Source organism: Biomphalaria glabrata, chromosome 7 (assembly GCF_947242115.1).
Source record: "Biomphalaria glabrata chromosome 7, xgBioGlab47.1, whole genome shotgun sequence".
Taxonomy (NCBI): Eukaryota; Metazoa; Mollusca; class Gastropoda; family Planorbidae; genus Biomphalaria; species Biomphalaria glabrata.
Window position 1 is genome coordinate 724,258 of NC_074717.1, and position 21,808 is coordinate 746,065.

Below are 21,808 nucleotides of genomic sequence, written 5' to 3' on the forward strand. Positions count from 1 at the left end.
ACAATAAAAACAACCCAAGATACTGAAATTTTACAAAGAGAATTAGATGAATTACAGAAATGGGAATCAAATTGGAGCATGTCTTTCCTTCCAGAAAATTTATTGAAGTAACGTCTGTAATATGGCTGCCTGGTCGTGCGGTTTGCTCGCTGGACTGTCGTTCGGATTTATCGATGGTCGAGGGTTCAAATCCTGCCCGCTCCATCCCCCGTCGTCCTGCGGGAGGTTTGGACTAGGAAGTAAACTATCTTCAACTCTGAAGGAACATCCGAAACATGTAAAACATTTTACAAACAAACATTTTTTTAATATATAAGATAAGACATACAGCAACTTTCAAATTTCCAGCAAAATCGTTAGAGCTTTTTTCGAGATCCATGTCGAGGTTCCACCCAGGAGGTTTTTGTTGCCACGATATTACAATCTGACAGTTTTGCATGCTCATAAAAATTACGTCAGAAAAACATCATTTACTAAGTTATTATTGAAGTAACGTCTGTATTATATAAGATAAGAGAAGAATGAAATTAGAAGAATAATGTATTCATTATCTGTCCATGAAAACACTCATTATATCCAAACCATCGGAGTTTCCCGTTAAGTCTACTGATGATTACAAAGACGGTGGCCTACTTTATGCGAGCGCCATCTACCGGGACAATCTCTAAGCCAAACTTTACTCAATCAGGTAACAGATCGTTTGCTAACCGACTTAAGGCGTAAGACCGGGACGGTGAAACCGGGTGGGGCAGAAGTGACAGGGGGAGAACAAAAAAAAAAAAGAGGGCGTGTGGTGTAAATACAAACTTAGGGTGAAAACGAAGACGGGTACTTGAATGACAAAGGATTCCGCCCTGGGCTCAGCCTGCACCATGTGTCGCCATCTTGTGATTGGGTTTCTTGTGTGGTTTCCAACTCACGGGGGCATGCAACTGCCTCGGTGTCTTAATCTTCGCTGCACGGGGCAATGTTTAAACAGGGCACAGATTGAGATAGAGGGAAAAAAAAACGTTCGCATTCTTTATCCCCCCCCCCCCCAGAGTCCCCATCCATGTATTTGTCAAGGTTTTAATAACTTTATGCCGAGAAATTAACGTAACTATATTTTGTTGCGCAGTCAGTATTCTGATCTACATGATCGATCCATTCATTTAGCCCCCCCCCCCCCTTTTCTCAGCCCAGCCCAGCACTTAGTTGGACTGATCTTGCATGACACTATACACTATATATTAATTTTTTATATATATATAAACTACATTTACATTTATTTTTAAGACTAATCTTCAAATACCGCCCCCCCCCCACACACACACCATTTTTCCAACTTGTCCAGACAAATTTTTAAATATCTTTCAAATATCTAGGAAGTACAATGGATTTAAAAAATGACCTACTAACAGAAATATAACAGGAGGCAACAGAGCATTTTTTATAGCACCCATCATTTACTTAAGAGCAAAACAATATCAAGGAAAACCAAGAAAACAATATACAAAACCATAAGACCAGCAGCAATGTATGGAAGTAAGACCTGGACACTGACTGAGACATCTGAGAATCTACTTAATACTTGGGAACGGAAATTCTTAGGAAAATCTATGGTGCCATACAGGATGAAACAGGGTGGGGGCACTAACCATGAGATATATCAATTGTATGAAGACCCACCAATAGTGACCGAAATAAAAAAGAACAGACTACGCTGGGCAGGTCACCTTGAAATAATGTCAGATAACAGAGGAGCGAAAATCGTGTACAGACAAAAACCAAAAGGCAGGCGACCCAAAGGCAGACCCCGAATGCGATGGATTGATGATGTGGAAGCAGATCTGAAGCAGCTTGGGGTTAGGGCGTGGAGACGAAAGGCCCAGGAGAGATCTGAATGGAAAGATGTGTTGAAGCAGGCCAGAGCCCTCCATGGGCTGTAGCGCCACTGGGATAGATGGATGGATGGTCCAGACAAGTGATAGCACCATAGCGGATTGAAATAGCTAAACAAAAACAATTGGTCAAAATATTTCCAGTCGTGAGGATTTATTTTTGCTAGTGTAAATGTATTACAAACTTAATTACAAACTTAATTACAAACTTGATTACAAACTTAATTACAAACTTAATTACAAACTTAATTACATTACTTAATTACCTAGCAAAACATTGCCATATTTAGATGAACTTTTTGAACAGAAATGTCTAAGAAAAAATCGTAAAGATCTTGGAAGACAACAGCCACCCGCTCCATCAGAACTACGTCAAGTCGTCGCGAGGTGGGCGACTTCTATCTATCAACACTAGAACCGAGCGGTACAAAAACTCGTTCGTACCTCACTCGGTCAGACAATATCAACGCCACTCGTTGATCAAGAAACATGAAAAGGACCAAGATGCCGGTGTGTAGCTGCTGAATGAACTCTTTATGTTTGTTCTATTTATTAGGACCAAAGCGATCGCGTGCCGATGTCAACTAAACGTAACTTTTTCTGCCTCCGATTCGCTGACACGCTTCACCAATCAAATGCCTAGTTGTTGTTTTTTGTAAAATCCTCCTTCATAAGGCTTTATCCTCCTTTGTATCCTCCTCTGTGTCTTCCTTTGTATCTTCCTTTGTATCTTCCTTTGTATCCTCCTTTGTATCGTCCTTTGTATCGTCCTTTGTATCCTCCTTTGTATCCTTCTTTGTATCCTCCTTTGTATCGTCCTGTGTATGCTCCTTTGTATCGTCCTTTGTATCCTCCTTTGTATCCTCCTTTGTATCCTCCTTTGTATCCTTCTTTATATCTTTCTTTATATCCTCCTTTATATCCTCCTTTGTATCTTCCTTTGTATCTTCCTTTGTATCCTTCTTTGTATCCTCCTTTGTATCTTTCTTTATATCTTCCGTTGTATCCTCCTTTATATCCTCCTTTGTATCTTCCTTTGTATCTTCCTTTGAATCCTTCTCTGTATCCTCCTTTGTATCCTCCATTGTATCCTTCTTTATATCTTCCTTTGTATCCTCGTTGCGTGCCTGACAACCCTGTGTTGTATCTATTAGTTTCCTCTTCCCAGGTCCTTAATTCAATTAGGATCTTCATTAGAATTCATTTCTCACCCCCATCCAAAGAAAATGAGCTCCCCCTTTCCCCCCGCCTCCCAGTTCCTATACAGACGCCGACACTGAATTGCGTCACGGTTTATTAATCACCGAGTCACACTGTGTAGCTACTTTGGACATAGTCTGATGTCGGACATCTTTGAAAGTGACGTACTAACGAGGGGAGATAATGAATTAGCATTGTTAAGTGAGTGGCTCCCCCTTTGCCAAGGTGACATAACGCTGTCTTGAAGCTTCGTGTAATCTCTTGATCATAAATGAGATGAAAATGTGCGTTAGCGGCAAGTTAATCTAAGGGAAGTAATAGAGAATAATGAAAGTTTAACCCAGTTACCTTTTCTTGGACTTTAAAAATCAACTGTGGTAAATTCAAGTGATTATCCACAGCTAATGTAACACTTTCTTGTACGGGTGTACCAGCAAATTAAAAGAAGTAATTATTAGTAATTATAAGTAATTATTAGTAATAAGAAGTAACTAGACGTGATACTTAGAACTAGAATTGTGACTGTAACAATAAAAAGATAAAAACTTTGGTTTTTTTTTAAAGACTAATACGGACTACCTAATCACATGAGATGTGACTGACCTTTAAAGTGATATAACTTGTCTAGTAGATATATCTATTCATACATGTGACTTTGGTATACCGTTATGTCAGGGGAGATTATAATCATAATTTAAAAATAATTGTTAATATAAAATAAAATAAATATAAAATAAACTAGTATTAAAATAAATATGGCATTTTATGCAATTACATATTGTATACCATTAAAAAAGTAACTTTCCCCTTTTAGTCCGGGCGATCTATTGGCAGATGATTTAAAAGTCTGGCTATAGACCACAAGGTCTGAAAGGGGTAATTTATTCTTTTACTTTAGGCAGACATCAAATTTATACCATATAAACAATTAGAGCCGGCAATAGGCATAGGGAAACTAGGAAGCCGCCTAGTGCCTCTATTTGAATGCACTAGTGCAAGAAGGTGTTTAAGTCACATTTTTATGAAAATTGAATGTGACAAACTTTGTCATCAGGATACTCTGTACACCTTCTGACAAGAATTCCCGTGTGTTGAAGTGTAGATATGTGCACATACTGCCATTGAAAACTTGTACAGATATATCCGTCCATAGCCACTTTATACATCAAACTTCATGGACATGACCACCTTGTTGCACTGAATGGTATTTACAAAAGGCACACAAGTTACCTGTCAATTTACCTGTCAATTTACCTGTTAAACTACTGCATTGGTTTTAGCCTTATAGCATAATATCATAGCATAGCATCAGGAGCGTAACTAGGGATTTGGGGTCCCGGAGGGATGGACCTCTTTGGGGGCACCTTGCATTTTGACATTCGACATATGACATGAGATAATGTACGCAAAAATATATAAGCCCCAAATCAAATTGGTTCAGTATATCAGTAAACTTAACAAAAAATAATCATTAAGACTCTTTTAATGAATAATACCGTTGTTTATTAGTTAAATAATGCACACGTGACAAATCTCAATTTATATCGCTTCGCGACGTGCATTATGTGCAGCAAAGACATCTATAACATCATCTACATCGATACTTTCTAGTATTTGTGACTTCACTGACATTAAAGCCATGATAAGCCTTTCTTGCGTCATTGTGCTCCTGAGATAGTTTTTGATGAACTTGAGCTTTAAGAATGATCTCTCACATGACGTAATGGAAGTGGCCTGAGTTAGCGTTATTCGGAGGAGGTTGCAAGGTTTGAGCACACGTAATTTCAATATGAAGCCTGTTTCCTCAATATGTCTATTGGTCAAGTAGCCTTGTCATTCACGTACATTGTTACTCATACAAAGTCTATTGAGATTTGAGACTCAATTTCGTTCTGATTTGACTTCAACACTGAAAGACTGAAATTGCGATCGTTTTGGGGGAGGGGGGGAATAAACAGAGAAATAAATCCCTCCCTCCCGCCCCCTCCCATGAGCTGTAATGTCCCCTGCTAAATGCTCCACAAAGCGCAGATAACGAGAGAGCACAAAGTTCGGCCACTCTGCTCATCTCCAACCAGATTTACGAGCTGGGATTACTGGCCCCTGCAGACCGGGCTTTGATTAAATGGTTATCCATCGCGGAGGCGAACGGGTTGCCACATTATAGGCAAGGCATGACAAGACTAACATCCGATGAATACCGAACATTACCAAGATCGGGGGGTTGAGATATCTAGTAGCGAGTTGACAAGGATTGATGATCAAAGCAAGAGTTGGGACGGATGAAGCACAAGAGAGAGAGAGAGAGAGAGAGAGAGAGACAGAGTGAGAGAAAGAGAGAGAGAGACAGAGAGAAAGACACAGAGAGAAAGAGAGAGAGACTGAGAGAAAGAGACAGAGACAGAGAGAGAAAGAGAGAGACAGAGAGAGAGAGAGAGAAAGAGAGAGAGACAAAGAGAGAGAGAGAGCGACAGAGAGAGAAAGAGAGACAGAGAGAAAGACACAGAAGAGAGAGAGACAGAGAGAAAAACAGAGAGAGAGAAAGAGAGAGAGACAGAGAGAGCGAGAGACAGAGAGAGAGACAGACAGAGCGAGAGACAGAGAGAGACAGAGAGAGAGAAAGAGAGAGAGACTGAGAGAGAAAAAGAGAGACAGGGAGAGAAAAAGAGAGACAGAGAAAGAGAGAGAGAAAGAGAGACAGATAGAGAGACGAAGAGAGAGACAGAGAGAGAAAGAGAGAGAGAGACAGAGAGAAAAACAGAGAGAGAGAAAGAGAGAGAGACAGAGAGAGAGACGAAGAGAGAGACAGAGAGAGAAAGAGAGAGACAGAGAGAAATACAGAGAGAGAGAGAAAGAGAGAGAGAGAGAAAGAGAAAGGGAGAAAATTCCGCTCCACACTTACTTCAGTTCCATGACTCTTGATTTATCTTCTGTTCCCCAGTGTTAGCTTTATCTATTGTTCCTCATGGCTAACTTTATCGTTGCTTACCACTTCTACATTTACCATTTGTTCCCAATAACTATTTTATGTTCCCATTAGTTTCTCACGGGTAGCTTTATCATTGTTCCTCGTTGCTTGCTTTATCTTATGTTCTTATTGGTTTATCACGGGTAGCTTTATGATTGTCCTCCATTGCTAACGTTATCTAATGCTGGTATTGGTTCCCCAAAAGTAGCTTTATCACTGTTCCCCGTTGCAAACGTTATCTTGTGTTACTATCGGTTCCCCAAAGGTAAATTTATCACTGTTCCCCGTTGCAAACGTTATCTTGTGTTACTATCGGTTCCCCAAAGGTAGCTTTATCATTGTTCCCCATCGCTAGTTTTTTTCCTAGGTTTATAAATTGTTCCCAATCTTTAGCTTTACAATGAAGAACTTATGATCGATGTGGGAGATAATGTAACGACAATTTGTTTCCAGTCCTGGATTTACCTATAGGCAACATAATAGGCAACATAATAGGCAACATAATAGGCAACATAAGCAATAGCTTAGGGTCCCCAACCTGCTTGGGCTATCCCCCCCCCTCCTCAAAAAAAAAGGTAACGGATAATTTTAATCATTTTGAAGAATAAAGGGAAAAAATTGCCTAACAAGGGGCCCGATATCTCTAATAGCTTAGGGCCTTATCAAGTCTTAGACCCGATATCTCTAATAGCTTAGGGCCTTATCAAGTCTCAGGCCCGATATCTTTAATAGATTAGGGCCTTATCAAGTCTCAGGCCCGATATCTCTAATAGCTTAGGGCCTTATCAAGTCTCAGGCCCGATATCTCTAATAGCTTAGGGCCTTATCAAGTCTTAGGCCCGATATCTCTAATAGCTTAGGGCCTTATCAAGTCTTAGGCCCGATATCTCTAATAGCTTAGGGTCTTATCAAGTTTCAGGCCCAATATCTCTAATAGCTTAGGGCCTTATCAAGTCTCAGGCCCGATATCTCTAATAGCTTAGGGCCTTATCAAGTCTTAGGCCCGATATATTTAATAGCGTAGGGTCTTATCAAGTCTTAGGCCCGACATCTCTAATAGCTTAGGGCCTTATCAAGTCTTAGGCCCGATATCTCTAATAGCTTAGGGCCTTATCAAGTCTTAGGGCCGATATCTCAAATAGCTTAGGGCCTTATCAAGTCTAAGTCCAATCTTGACTGTTTCTGTGACCAACAGTTAACATGGTTTCATGTGGCCAGTACAACGACTACAATGATCTCCATCAAATGTCATTTACCTATTAGTGGTGGGTGGGGGGAGATGGGTGGGGAAATGGAGAAAGACGGTCGACAAATCTTGCGTGGTGCCCCCAACGGTCCAACAGACTAAGGGATAGGTAAAGGTAAAAGGTGAAGGTAAAGATGGGTGTCCTAAAAGATCCCGAAATTGAAGATCCCGGTCTACACCAGGATTTGAACCGCCAGTTTAGAGGCCAAGCGCTAAATCACTCAGCCACCACCTCCGTAACTAATTTTTACATAGGCGTAGAAAGACGAAAGAACGTCAAAGCAAATCCATTGGGAACACACACAAAAAAAAAAACACGCACACACGCACCGACTATTTGAATATATCGGGATAACAAAAAAAAAGGCAACGTATTTGTTTCAATAACCAGCGCAAAATCTGGAGGTGACAGTCTTTGGTCTGCAGAAATGAAATATTCAAATCTAAAGCCCAGAATGTTTCTTGATTTCGCGCCAACAACATCAACAACAAAAGATGTCAGAGTGGTAGGATGTTGCTGTCACCCTTGTCGCCTTTTGTGGCTGTTCGGAAAGCTGTTTAGCAGCTGTTGCCCATTGGTCGCACGTCTAAGGAATTATTTTTTTTTCCACCCCCGTGACGACAGGTGTCGCTGATGATTGGTCCGTGACCCCGTGACGTCACAGCTTACTAGAACTTTAAAAAAAAAATTGTATTGATTAGTTTTAATTTTTTTTTTAAATAAATAAAAAAATCTACTAAGAAATCTGCTAGTTTGAAGAAAGAAAGAAATTATGTCTAGTGGAGTGTTCATGATAAACTCAATGTCAAGGACGTACACCTCTACTTTGTTACATAATCTCTCTATATATAATTCTTTTCGTCTCCCGACAAGGCATACTACTGGACGACCGAAAATAACTCTTTTTTATTTCTGCAAGTCTGACTAGAGTTAACGTTCGCGGCAAAAAAAATAAAGAGGAGGAGGGGACGAGTAATTTTCTCTGTATTCACCCGGCACTAAATAGCATTGCGGGGCCCCATTCGAAACGGATTGCGCGGGGCCCAGCTTTAGGAATACGGATAATAAGTGAAAATTAAGAGTTTCTGTTAGAAAATAAATTCATCTTTGCATTTTATTCATTTTTTTTTACTACGAACAGAATTACTTTACGAGCCCTGCGTGTAGCAAAGTCATACAGTATATCATAAAAATTCTGTTTCCTACATAGATCACGCTTAGTAGCAAGAATTACCAAATGTTTCAATCTATCTGAGGCGCGAGAAGTTTTTTTCACCAGATTCCACAATTACGGGTATTGTATAATCCCGTTTTTTTTTTTTTATTATTTTGTATCGCGCTTACGATTGATGCTTTTTCATATTGAATGACACCCGAAAACGATAATTCTGTCTATATTTCAGGAGACTTTTTATTGAGTTTTCAAAAGATTTTAATAGAGATATTGAGGACTTTTTGTATATTTTGCAGTTTCAGGAGATTTCCAGGAGCTCCTGGTAAATCAGGAGGTCGCGGAAAATCTGTTATAAGTTATAAAATGTTTTAATTTAATAATTTACATCTAGGATTGACGTGGGGCCTATGAAAAGTGCGGGGCTTACTGCGGTCGCATAGGTTGCAGTGGCCTAAAGCCGGTTCTTCTAAATAGCGAGACGACTAGTTTGTTTGTTTTTAATTGAGCTACCAACGGAAGAGCATTGAAAATTTGATTCGTTATCGATAAACTGTGCACACAAAATATGATCCAACTTTTTAAAGATTTCTTTTCAACGCTTCATTTAGTTTGCACACCCGATATACCAAATAGCTTGCTATTTTTAATTGTTTGTCCGCCATTGATGAAAATTTCTATTGTCGTCTGCTGCCTTGGTACATTCTAGAACAGCGGTTATCTACCTTTTCTATTAAACTGGATTTTCTAGGCCAATGATTTTCTTTAGGGACTTAGCAAGCAGAAAAAAACTGGTTAATACTTTAACTCTTCCTCTCCTAGTTAACGATGCCAGCGTTGATTTGACCCCATTAAATTCAATTAATTTTTCATATAATAAACTTGAATTTATATTACATAAAAAGAGCACGCATTCTCCTATAATTCTACACCGAAAGTAACATTTTCTGATTAGAACCAAAAATGTTATTGGAGTTTTATCGCAATATAGTAGAATGTAGAAATATGAAGAAAAAAAAGAACAATTCTGTTATGACGTGGAAAATAATGCGGAGATAAAGAGTTAACTGTGGACTGCGGAGATAAAGAGTTAACTGTGGACTGCGGTGATAGAGAGTTAACTGTGGACTGCTTCTGAGTGGCAGAAGTGGAGAATATGGGCTGCGCTCACCGACAAAACGCTTCCTACTTTACAAGTCTAAGAGATGATGATATTTGCAGGGGCGTAGCTGGGGATTTGCCATCATTTGAGAGCCCTGGTTGGGGGGGGGGCCTTAACCTCTTTGGGGGCTGCATTTTGCGTAATATTTAATATTTAATGTATAAAAAAAACCCCACTCATTTGGGGACCCCCCTCAAGTGTGGGCCCGGAAGGATTTTCAATTTCTCCCCCCCCCTCCTCCCCCCACCCTATCTACGCCACTGGATAGTTGTAATATCAGAAGTACTTTAGACAAAGTAGCTGCAAATAATTAGCATATTGAGAGATAAGATAAGATAAGGTAAGATAATTTTATTGATCCTATCAAATGGACATTCAGTTTGACTACAATTGACAACCTCAGCGACGTTAGGATCAAGGTTGTGGAATGGTGTGTGTGTGTGTGTGTGGGGGGGGTGATTATCAGGTTCTGTCAGTGTCAATATGTTTTCTGAACCGCGGACAGAAGGTGATTTTGATTCATAAGTTTGGAGGAGTAATCTGCCCTTTGTTTGCATTGTGATTTAAAGATTTAAGTTCTTAAAAGAAATACATTCTTAAAAAAAAAAATAAAAAACTTTATACAAAGTGTAATTGTATCAATTACTTTGGATAAGTCATGTAATTAAATTTGTAACAGTGCGATTAGAAATATTTGTTACCAATTGTTTTTCTGTAGCGCTATTTAATTCCTTTAGCTTTCTCAATACTATATGATCCTACCACTTTTTTGGAACAGATGGGGAAATGGATGAGGAGGGGGGGGGTGTTAAGAAAGAAGCGAATATTTGGGTGGATTTTTACTGTGATCGCGGTGGTTGTGTGGTAAAGTGATTGGTTTCTGAACCGACGGTACCGGGTTCGAATCCATGTTGAAGACCTGGATTTTTAAATTTCGGGATCTTTGGGGTCCATCCAACTCCAACTCTGGCATTAGTTGGTGAAAGGTAAAGGCGGTTGGTCATCTGTTTCTGTGGATAACAGTTATCAAAGGTGTACCGTGGCCAACAACAGTTCACGCAATAATATGAAACACTAATTATTAATTATTGTTTTAAATTAAGTTCCATTTATAGGCATTCTAAATAGATTTTTTCCTTTTAAAAATAAAATGTAAAAGATCTAAAACCGTTTGCATAAATGTGTTAAAAATATGGTAGGTAGTCATCTCCCCTAGTAAATCACGTATAAAGTGTTATCTAGACAGAATGAGTTGATTTAAGCTTTGTACAAAGAAAATAATTTAAAAACAAAAAAAAAAAAATTTCTACAGTGGCAGATTAACACTCCGGGGGGGGGGGGGGGGGGGCTCTAGGAGTGAGGTCGTCCGTCGAGTGACACAGACCGGGGGTGGGGGGGAGGAAAAGGGGGGGGGGCTCACTGAGGGCGACCCTCCGTCGAGTGGCACAGACCGTTCATTTGTGCTGGGGCGTGAGAGAAACAAATTGAAGGACTAGCCGAGAGATCAAGGCATTAGGTCTCGATAATCCGGGGCTAATTCGCCTCCCGCCTGGTGTAGTCCGCACTTCAAAGGCGCCCATCGCCGGGGTTCGTTTCACCTGGGCGAGGCCCGCCCCACCGGTAACGTCATCGAAGACGCATGTTTTTGAAGGCGGTAGAAAATGTTGTTGAGGAATTCTAGGACAGTGAGGGTGTGTGTGTGTGGGGGGGGGGAATAACTTTCCGTTTAGGGTGAAATAAATAGATTGGGAGGGGGTATGCTTGGTTTCCAAGAGAGTGAAAGGGGGGCGTAAAAAATGGACATAGTTTTAAAAGCGGATGTTGTGGTTTAAATATGAGATTATGTTGGCTTGAAGGGAAGACAATCTTTTTTTTTTATTTCATTAAGAGCGTTAGGTTGTTGCCCTTGTCGTAGATAATTTAATGGTCCAGAGTTTATTGTTTGTATAATGATTCAAGTTTATTAGATTTTTTTTTCCATTAAGGTCTTTAATTAGAAACTCTGCTTTCAATATAAAATATTAACTAATGAGGTCTCGACAGAGAAAGCTAGAGAGAGAGAGAGAGAGAGAGAAGAATCGTTCTTTCACAAATAAACATTCTTATATCCAAACTTCCAGCAGTCCCTCAGAAGATGGCAGCGAGCAGGATTCGAACTCAAGGCCATCGCGTGGACAGTCCGGGACGCAAACCACACGACCATGCAGCTATACCACGCGCACAGTTCTTCCCGCCCCCCTCCGCTTTAATCCCCCACGCGACGCCTCTGCTTCAGCCCCCCATCCCTCCTTTCTGTTATCGTCTGCACACAATATAGATCATTTCCCAGCATTCTTTGACTTACAGGAAATACATTCCAATTGGCCGGAATGCGGAAATATGTTTCTAAGACTATTTGCGAATTCTCCACACCCCCCCTCCTTTTTTTCCCCCTTCTTACTTCCCCGGTGGGTGGTGGGAGGGCGCCCAACTTTATGACTTCAAGGGGCTTCCGGTGGCGACATTGATAGGAAGTAGTCTCCCTTATTAGCGACTTGTGCAGAAAGGTGTGTGTGTGTGTGGTGTTAGAGATGTGGGATGTTCTCCCCCCTGAAGATATGGAATTCGGAACATCCACAGAGGACAGTATTCCCGAGACGAAGGTGGACTCGGGGGGGGGGGGAGAAAAAAATGCTTTGGTGTCGATGGAAAGGGGGAGGGGGGGTCTCTTGGAGGAGGCAAGGTGAAGTGAGGTCACAAGTGCGACCGTTGTTGTGGGCGCCCTGTTTACACAGATTAGTCGCGGGGACCCCCCCCCCTTTCCCACCGCCCTTACGTTGACTGGACAATTAGCTGAGTGGACACATGACTTGCTAACCAACGCAATGACTCGGAAAACAAAACAAATGAGAAAGGGAGGCTGTCACGAAACAGAAATCGGGGACGGGCCATGTCACAAAATGACAGACAGACAGACAGACAAACAGATAAATAGATAGATAGATAGATAGATAGATAGATAGATAGATAGATAGATAGATAGATAGATAGATAGATAGATAGACAGACAGATAGATAGACAGACAGACAGACAGACAGACAGACAGACAGACAGACAGACAGACAGAAAGATAGATAGATAGATAGACAGACAGACAGACAGACAGACAGACAGACTGATAGATAGATAGATAGATAGATAGATAGATAGATCTAAATTTTGCTGGTATTCAAATTGTGCATGCCTAGCGCCGAACTCTGGTGTGAGGACTTCCCTTATATTGCCTACTAATACCATGAAGAATACTATTTAAGGCTACAGTTAATTTTGTAAAAAATTAGGAAATTAACATCTATTGGTGAAATAACTATTAATAGCTCCTTTTGGGTGTATCCGGTGTAACAATAAAAGAAGTGCAGATAATCCATGTTATATAATAGGTTTCCCTACCCTTTCTATTACTAAACAATAAAATTTTCGAAGCTCTTCACTTTGTACTTCCTTTTTCTTTATATTGTTGTAACTCCGCTCCCGAGAGCCACACTGATGGTGCGCACCACAGCACCATTCAACATAAGTAGTGAAAGACATGTTTAGACAGGAAAAAGGACTGTTGTGGATCCGGCTGCAGTGATCTGCAAGTTATTGAAGTCTGGGCTGTCTTGACTCGAGAGAACGCCCTGTGTGCTATCTATGAACTGTGTTGAGGACCTGGGGCGGCACTGGGAAGTGTGTTGGTGGTCTGTAGTGATAGTTAGGTAGCAAAGATAGGACACTCTGGGACTTGATGGTTGAAGTCCATGCCTGTTTGTACTGTAAACATCTTATCTTATATAATACAGACGTTACTTCAAAAAGAAGATGATTACGTCCTACGCGTCATGCATTTATTCATGCAAATTAACCAATGACTTAAATTCTGCCAAGTCACTGATTTTCCTGGCTAGCTCAGGCAACCCATTACATGCTCTAATAGCACTAGGGAAGAAGGAGTATTTGTACAAATTTGTCCCTAGCATATGGAACAAGGAATGTGCCTTTATCTTTGTGTCTTTCAGAGTATTTTATTAAATTTTGTTTAGAGAAAGAGAGTAGTCCTTAAGGGACTGCAGGCACGACATGGCCTAAACTGTGCCGATGTGCCTAAAATGAAAATCAAATCAAATCAATCAATTAAATTTTGTTTTTGTATTTGAAGATTATGGTTCAGTGTTTTATGTATAATAGCTACTTTACTTTTGAGTCTTCTGTCCTGAAGGCTTTCTAAATTTAGTGATTTTACTAAGGGTGCTACTCTAGTCAAATGTGAATATTCGTTTATTATGAATCTCACTGCTCTATTTTGTGTCTGTTACAGTTTCTTAATGTTTATTGAGTTGGGGCGTCCCAAACGGAGGATGCATATTCTATTATTGGCCTAAGCAAGGTTAAATAACATTTTAGTGTTATGTTCTTATTTGATTTATAGAAATTTCTTTTAATAAACCCTAATGCTTTGTTTGATTTTTTTTTGTATAGTTTCATCAATATGGGGATTCCATGACAGTTTTTCATTTATTAATAAATAAATAAATACCTAGTTTATTGTTACCTCCTGCTTTTCGTTGAGTTGTCTACCTTAGAGTTACAACAGTATTTTAGTTGACAACATTGGTATTCAATTTAGCATCCCTGTCTTGCAACGTCGCAACCTATGGGCAGTGCTCGTTGACACGTCACAGGTCTGTACTCAACACGACGCACAATACTCTATTCACAAAACGCCACGCATTGTTTAGACAGAAACTAAGACACCCTAACATCGCTAACACTTGGTACTGTCTGGACTGCTGGAAACTAGGTCACGATGTAAACCAGGTTTATCTTTATAGAACTCAAGATATATGTAAACAAACAACTCTCCGACATTCCTGTCAAATATTTGAGCATTCCAGGTAATCATGCTTAAGACATTTCACAAAGTCTGGTCAGCTTGTCACTAACGTGGGTCAATTTTTTTCAGGTCACTAAGGTCAACTGACCAACGAAGTAGCCACTGTTACTATCAGCATGTTTATTGATAGAGGAGTGGTCGAGAAAATGTTTCAGAGTGTTAATTTTGGTAGACTTCGGTTTGAAACACATCACGATTATCTTAACTTCTATCTTTATATATAATTCTCTTCTTCCCTAATCAGGTCAGACGAGAAGTAAAGGGGAAGATCACTCTCTTATTTCTGCGGATAGTCACCCCACGGAAAAAAAACAATAGGGAGGGGGGGGGGGGAGAACACGTTTTCACAGCTCGCTACGGATGGCTGCGCGCTGGACTGTCAAACCCTGCCCGCTCCCATCCCATGCGGGAGGTTTGGACTAGGAAGTAAACTATCGTCAACTCTGAAGGAACATCCGAAACATGTAACACATTTTACAGCAAACATTTTTTACACTTAAAACAACTTCAAATTTAATAAACAACTCAGTTATTGGTAATCTGTTTGAAAGGTCGACGTAGGCAAACTAAACCGTCTCTCAAAAAGTACACCTGCCTTTCGGCTACTATACAAAGGATAAGGTCATTCGTTGTACACATAAGTTGTATATAAACTCGAATTGTTAGTATTTTTGTTGGTATCTTTTCACGGAGATCACGTGGCTTCAAGCGAACTGATCACTCCATATGTCCCCCAGAGAGCCTTGTGCTCAATGGACTCCTCGCTATTAGTGGTGCCACGTTTCTCCCTCAAAAGCTACGGTCTGCGGGCTTTTTCAGGGCACGGACCAAAGGTTTGGAACTCATTCCCCATTGATCTCAGACAGACAACATGCTACACTACTTTCAAGAAGAACATTAAGACCTACCTGTTTAAAACTTTTTTAGATTCGTTTGTCATTTTAGCTCTCGTGTTTGTGTTTGTGATGTTATTACAGCGCCTTCAGCCTACATTTTGTTTGTTAACAGCGCTTTATAAATAAAATAATAATAATAATCATTATTATCATTATTATCAAAGCCACACAATTCTCATGATTCGGTTAATGATACGGTTAATCGATCAGAATGGTCTTGGCTATTTTTAAACTTCTAAATCTTCCAAAATTAGAAGTATAATACTTTTTAAATATTTTTTTTACAATACTTCTATTCAACTCGTAGCGTCCTTGAAAAGTCTGGTTGGTTAGGTGGAATCTAGGAAATTTAGGCACTGGATATTTAGGCACCCGGATATTTAGGCACCCGGATATTTAGGCACTCAGAAATTTAGGCACCGAATAATTAAGCCCTTTTTGACAAGGTGGAAAATTAGGCACCGGAAAATTAGGCACTCTTTAATAGCGACCTTAATTTGAAGCATAATTTTACAATTGTAACGTATATTTCATCCTTAGGCTATGGGTTATCGGTGACGTTATAAAAAAATAGCAACTATAACGATTTCTAACTGCATTTTCATGATACAAAAGCAAAAGTGATAAAACGGGGAAAAAATGACAATCATGAGAATGTGTGGAAAAAATGACTCCAGATTAAGAGTCATTATATAATATAGACATCACATGATTGGATGGCTGCCTGGTCGTGCGGTTTGCGCGCTGGACTGTCGTTCAGATTTATCGATGGTCCAGGGTTCAAACCCTGCCCGCTCCCATCCCCCGTCGTCCTGCGGGAGGCTTGGACTAGGAAGTAATTATCTTCAACTCTGAAGGAACATCCGAAACATGTAAAACATTTTACATTTTTTCAGGGGAGGGGAGGTAGAGATGATTATCTTCTCATTGCTTCATCTCCTTAGCCCTCCCCACTCCACGCACTCCCACTACAAGGATTTGTCGCGGGTAGAAGTTGAACCAGGTCGTGAAAATGACGCAATGAGTCTTAAGGCTACACACGGGGGTAAAGGGTATGGAACAGCATTGTACAAAGGTGCTGACATGGAAGTCTGGAGAAAATTGTCTGCTTATAGTGGTAATGAGGAGGATTGCTTTGCGCGTGTTACTTATAGGAATTAAATATGTTGATAAACGAACATAGTATTCATATTCTATAAGATTATTAATCTCTATTATCAACACTTGTTCTTTATATTGTTAATGGGTTACCCCTTTAGGAAGATCTATTGTGTGAGTGTATAGGTGTGTTTACCTCCTTCAAATATTTTTAGTGGTAATTAATTTTTACCTAGGCCTACATATATTGAATATATATGTTAATTCATGTAATATAATATTTATATAAGATATATATGGGTGCATTGCAAAACGGCTAGAAATCACGATAAAATATAATGTTTTGAAAATTAAAAAAAAAAAAAGATTTATGGAAAAGATAGACGAGTTAAACATTTCTACATCATTTTTATGAAATAGTGGTCTCTTATAGATAATTATTCTGCGTATAGCAGATTGTTGATGTTCCAATTTAACCCCGCTTTCTCTATCATAAACCAAATATATTTACTACAATTTTCGAGAAGGTATGATATTCCCCCATTCCTTATGTGTTCAGTACCACATACAATTTTGTTTTGCTCTTCAGAATGAAAAAAAAAGGTTTGATACAGGCATTATTAAACACACTTACACACACACACACACAAACACACACACACACACACATATAATTAAAACAACAACAACAACAAAACATTCGTTTACCTTTCAACGCTGCCCAATGAAATGTAACTATCTGCATTACCCTTATATTATTATTTGTATTACTGTTATCATAATATGATGGTTTAAACGGAAATGTGTCTACTAAAGTTTTTGAAGGCGCTGCAAAAGCCTATACAATTAAAATCCCCAAACTTCCATTTCAGCACCTTTGAACAATGCTGTTCCATACTTTTTTTCACTACCAGGTCCAACATCTAACCACGACTAATCCTCTCCTTTTAGTGGGAGTGCGTGGAGGGGTGGGGTGGTGAGCTAAGGACTAAATGCATGACGCGTAGGACGTAATCATCTTCTTTTTTGAAGTAACGTCTGTATTATATAAGATAAGATAAGATAAGGGCATTACGTGCGTTACATAGAGGTTTAAACAAGACCAATCGTTGTTATCGCTATAACAATAGGTCTCGGTTTTTATATGTTAATAAACTAATAATAGTATTTATTTTATAATCAATTTAATAGTAATTATATCCAAATATCTATAGTTCTCTCTTTTTATATTAATTAAAAATGAACAATTCTACTTGGAGGATCTAATTTTGTGAGTGTAAGTGTGCTTAAGTTTCTATATCAATTTTTTGACAAAATTGGTCTCTTATAAATACTTATTCTGCAGTAGAGTTCTTACTATGAGTATTATCTTGAGTTCTTAAAAAAAAATAACCAATGAATCAGGCTTCCTTACACAGGCGACTATCTCATCAACATCACCATTTTTACCTCCCCCCTCCCGTTTCAAAAGTACTTTTAGGGGTTGGTGATGGAGGTGAAGCAATGAGAGAAGAATCATCTCTACCTCCCCTTCCCTGAATCATGTGATGTCTATATTATATAATAACTTTCAATCTGGAGTCATTTTCCCCATACATTCTCATGATTGTCATCCCCCCCCTTTTTTTTCCAGCTTTTCCTTTATATCAAGAAAATTCAGTAAGAATCGTTATAGTGGCTATTTTTTTATAACGTCACCGATAGCCCATGGTCTAAGGATGAGATATACGTTAAAATTTTAAAATTATTTTCAAAATTAAGGTCGCTATCAAAGTGTGCCTAATTTTCCGGTGCTTAATTTTCCGCCTTGTCAAAATGTGCCTAATTATCCGGTGCCTAAATTTCTGTGTGCCTAAATTTCCGGATGCCTAAATATCCGGTGCCTAAATATCCAGTGCCTACATTTCCAGACACCGGTTAGGTAGAACCTGGAGATGGATCTTGAAAACGGCTCTAACGATTTCCATAGAAATGGGAAATTACTGGCCGTGCTGGGAAAACTCTAGTTTAACCGTTATAATTTTTCGAAATAAAAAAAAAAAAAAACTTAAATTGAGCTACACATTTTATTACAAATCTATTACTAGAATGACTAGATCAATGAAAAACTATTACATTTATACTACTGGCACCGCCACGCTATCTGTCGGTAGTAACCTTGTGACTTTAGGGATAGAGATCACACTGCTACTTGCGGAACATTCTTCGAAAAAAAAATATTTATCTTGTTAACCTGGACACGGTTCTCGAAAACGACTCTAACGCTTGACAGTTGATGTTAACCGTTGAAAAAAAAAAGTACTAGCGCGTTGGTCACTTGGGGAAAACTCGAGTTTGACCATTATCATTTTTCAAAGTAAAAAAAAAAAAGTGTCTAAATAGAGAGAAAATATTCATCTTGAACGGACTCTACGTCATCGGGTATTTCCGCATTCCTTGAAGAGTTGAACAAAATAATGTTCAGGAAAATTTGTGCGCACCGTCATTATAGTCTAGATGTCTAGATTTAAAGAAAGACCTATTATTGAAATACCATAAAGTCTAATAGATCTATACATTCGCTTAACCAAGGATTCTTTCTCGAGAGAAGGGGTGCGGGCGGCGCCTTCGACATGCGGAGGTCACGGTGAGGGCGGGGGGCGGGTAAAAATGTTCCATCGTTTTCAAATCTGATACTCGTTATTTATTAACAGAAAAAGTTTTTGCCTTAACTGTTACTGACGAACTCTCATCCAAATCATAAGAAAGATGATGTTTATTATTGGCTATCCCGACAAGATCAAGGTCTAATCTTTCGACTCAGGACCGGACACAACAGAATGAGACAACATATGTACCGGAAGCTCAAAATTGGAACCATTAAGATCTGCCCATGTGGAGTGTCACCAGAGAATGCCGACCATCTCCTCCAAAACTGCTCTCTTTACAAAGCACCCCAATAGAAAAATATACGGTACCGGCATTCCCCTAACTTGGAAACCACTGCGCAGGTTATAGTATTAATTTCAGTTTTACAATAGGTATTTATCACTTGAATATCTCTTCAAAAGTTGTCCTTAAATGTTGGTATGGAGAAAAGGAAGGGGTTAGTCAAGACTCAAGACACTCAAAAGTTTACACCGCCACCTGTAGCGGCTACATCTTGTTTAACAGAACAATGACTTGACCTTGGGTGGTCACAGTACTGTCCATCTCAAGCTGCCGCCAGGATTATCTAACGGTTGTGAAGTGGCCATCACGCCGACAGGTTGTCCCTTCTTCCAGATACCAACTGGTCAACACCCACTTACCAAACGCAGGGCGCTTGTCGCGAGGAACTAGAGCTATGAAGCTAGCCTGGCGAAATGACGTCATATCTGTTAGAACTAGTGCGGTTATATCCTTTGACATTGAGTCTATATATCAGTGTCGAGCTACCCTAGGGAAGTAGGTAATTCCAGGTCTTATCACAATCTTCTAAGTTGTTATTCTAATTGGTACATTTTAGTGCTAGCTGTGGTTTTAATTTAAACAAAAATAAGTTTCGTTTAAATTATAGACTTGATTTGACCTATATAAATACAGAGCAGGCCTTGGGTCGATTTGATCGATTGGTCTAATTGGGCCCCCGCGCCTGGCAGGAGCCCCGCAATTTACATAAACCATATCACTATCAGTCATGGCTCTTGTCACAGGCTTTTAAAGATCTAGTACTTAAGGTTGGAGACAGGGCCGGCCTTAGGCCACTGCAGCCTATGAGGTCGCATTGGGCCCAACACTTTCATAGCCCCCCCCCCCCGCGCTAATTCTAGATGTAAATTATAAAATTAAACCATTATAACTTATATATATATATAGTAACAGGATTTCCGCAACCTCCCGATTGTCCAGGGACTCCTGACTCCTGGAAATCTCCTGTAATTCTTCTTTTTTGAAGTAACGTCTGTATTATATAAGATAAGATAAGAATTGCAAATTATACGAAAAAGTCCTGGAAATCTCCTAAAATTATTGAAATCTCCTGAAAACTCATTAAAATTTCCTGAAAAATAGACAAAATTGTCATTATGGGGTGCTAATCCAATAACAAAAAACTGCATTGTCAGCTTTTATTTAATAAAAATGTATTGCGAAGACGAATGTATTGTCTTATACAAAATCTTAATTTTGACATTATGCATATCTCTACTCAGAGTGGGCCCCGCGCAATCCGTTTCGCATAGGGCTCCGCAATTGTTAGGGCCGGCCCTGGTTGGAGAAAGTAAAGGCGCTAGTCGTTGTGCTGGCCAGATGATACCCTGCTTGTTGAACACAGAAACAGAAGACCTTAACATCATCTGCCCCATGGATCACAAGGGAAAGGGGAACTTTACTTTTTAGGTGACGCGGCGGCTGAGGGGTTATGTGCTTGGCTTCCGAATCTGGGGTCCTGGGTTCGAATCTCGATGAAGACTGGCATTTTAAATTCCCCCTTTCAGACCTTGCAATCTATATGATAGATTTTATTAAGGTCATCTGTTTCTTTGGCCAATGGCTAACGAGCTAGGTGTCAATGGCCAGCACAATGACCAACTGTCAGGGTTATGTTAAGGCCTTAGCTCGTTTGCCCGGGCCCCTGACATTCAACCAGGCACCTTCGTGCTTGCAATAAATAAGTGATTCACTGTTGACAATGTAAATGTTTAATGATAGGACTTTAAGTTATGATGAACATTGTAATATTGTGGATCTATTAATTAAATAATAATTCTACACCTTGCTGTCCCACAACGTACACATTAATGTTCGAAACCACAACACAACACAACACACTGCTGTCTCTAGTCACCAGCGTAGACTTCCAATCCCAAACTAACTCCCTGTAAAGACAAAGTAAAGACAAACTAACAAGGTCTAGTAGACTATCACTATGGCATCGAAACAACTGCGAAACGCAGTTATGCCTTAGATACTCACCCTAAACAGGGGAACACAGAAGAATCTCAACAAACGTTACACCAGCAGAACAAAAACACTCCATCAACTTACAAGCAAGGCAACAAAAAGAAAGTGCGTTCAAAAATTGTGCACTTAATACACATTGGTGCTAGAATGCCATAATCTACGCACCGACACCAACCGCCTTTAGATTTACCAACTAAAGTCACGCACCCATTACTTAATTAGAGTTGGGTGGACTCAGCTGTGCCCTAAAAATCCAGAAATTCAAAATCCCAGTCTTCTCCGGTATTCGAACCCAGGACCTTAGGAACGGAAGCCAAGGGCTTAACCACTCAGCCACCAATAACGTAGGT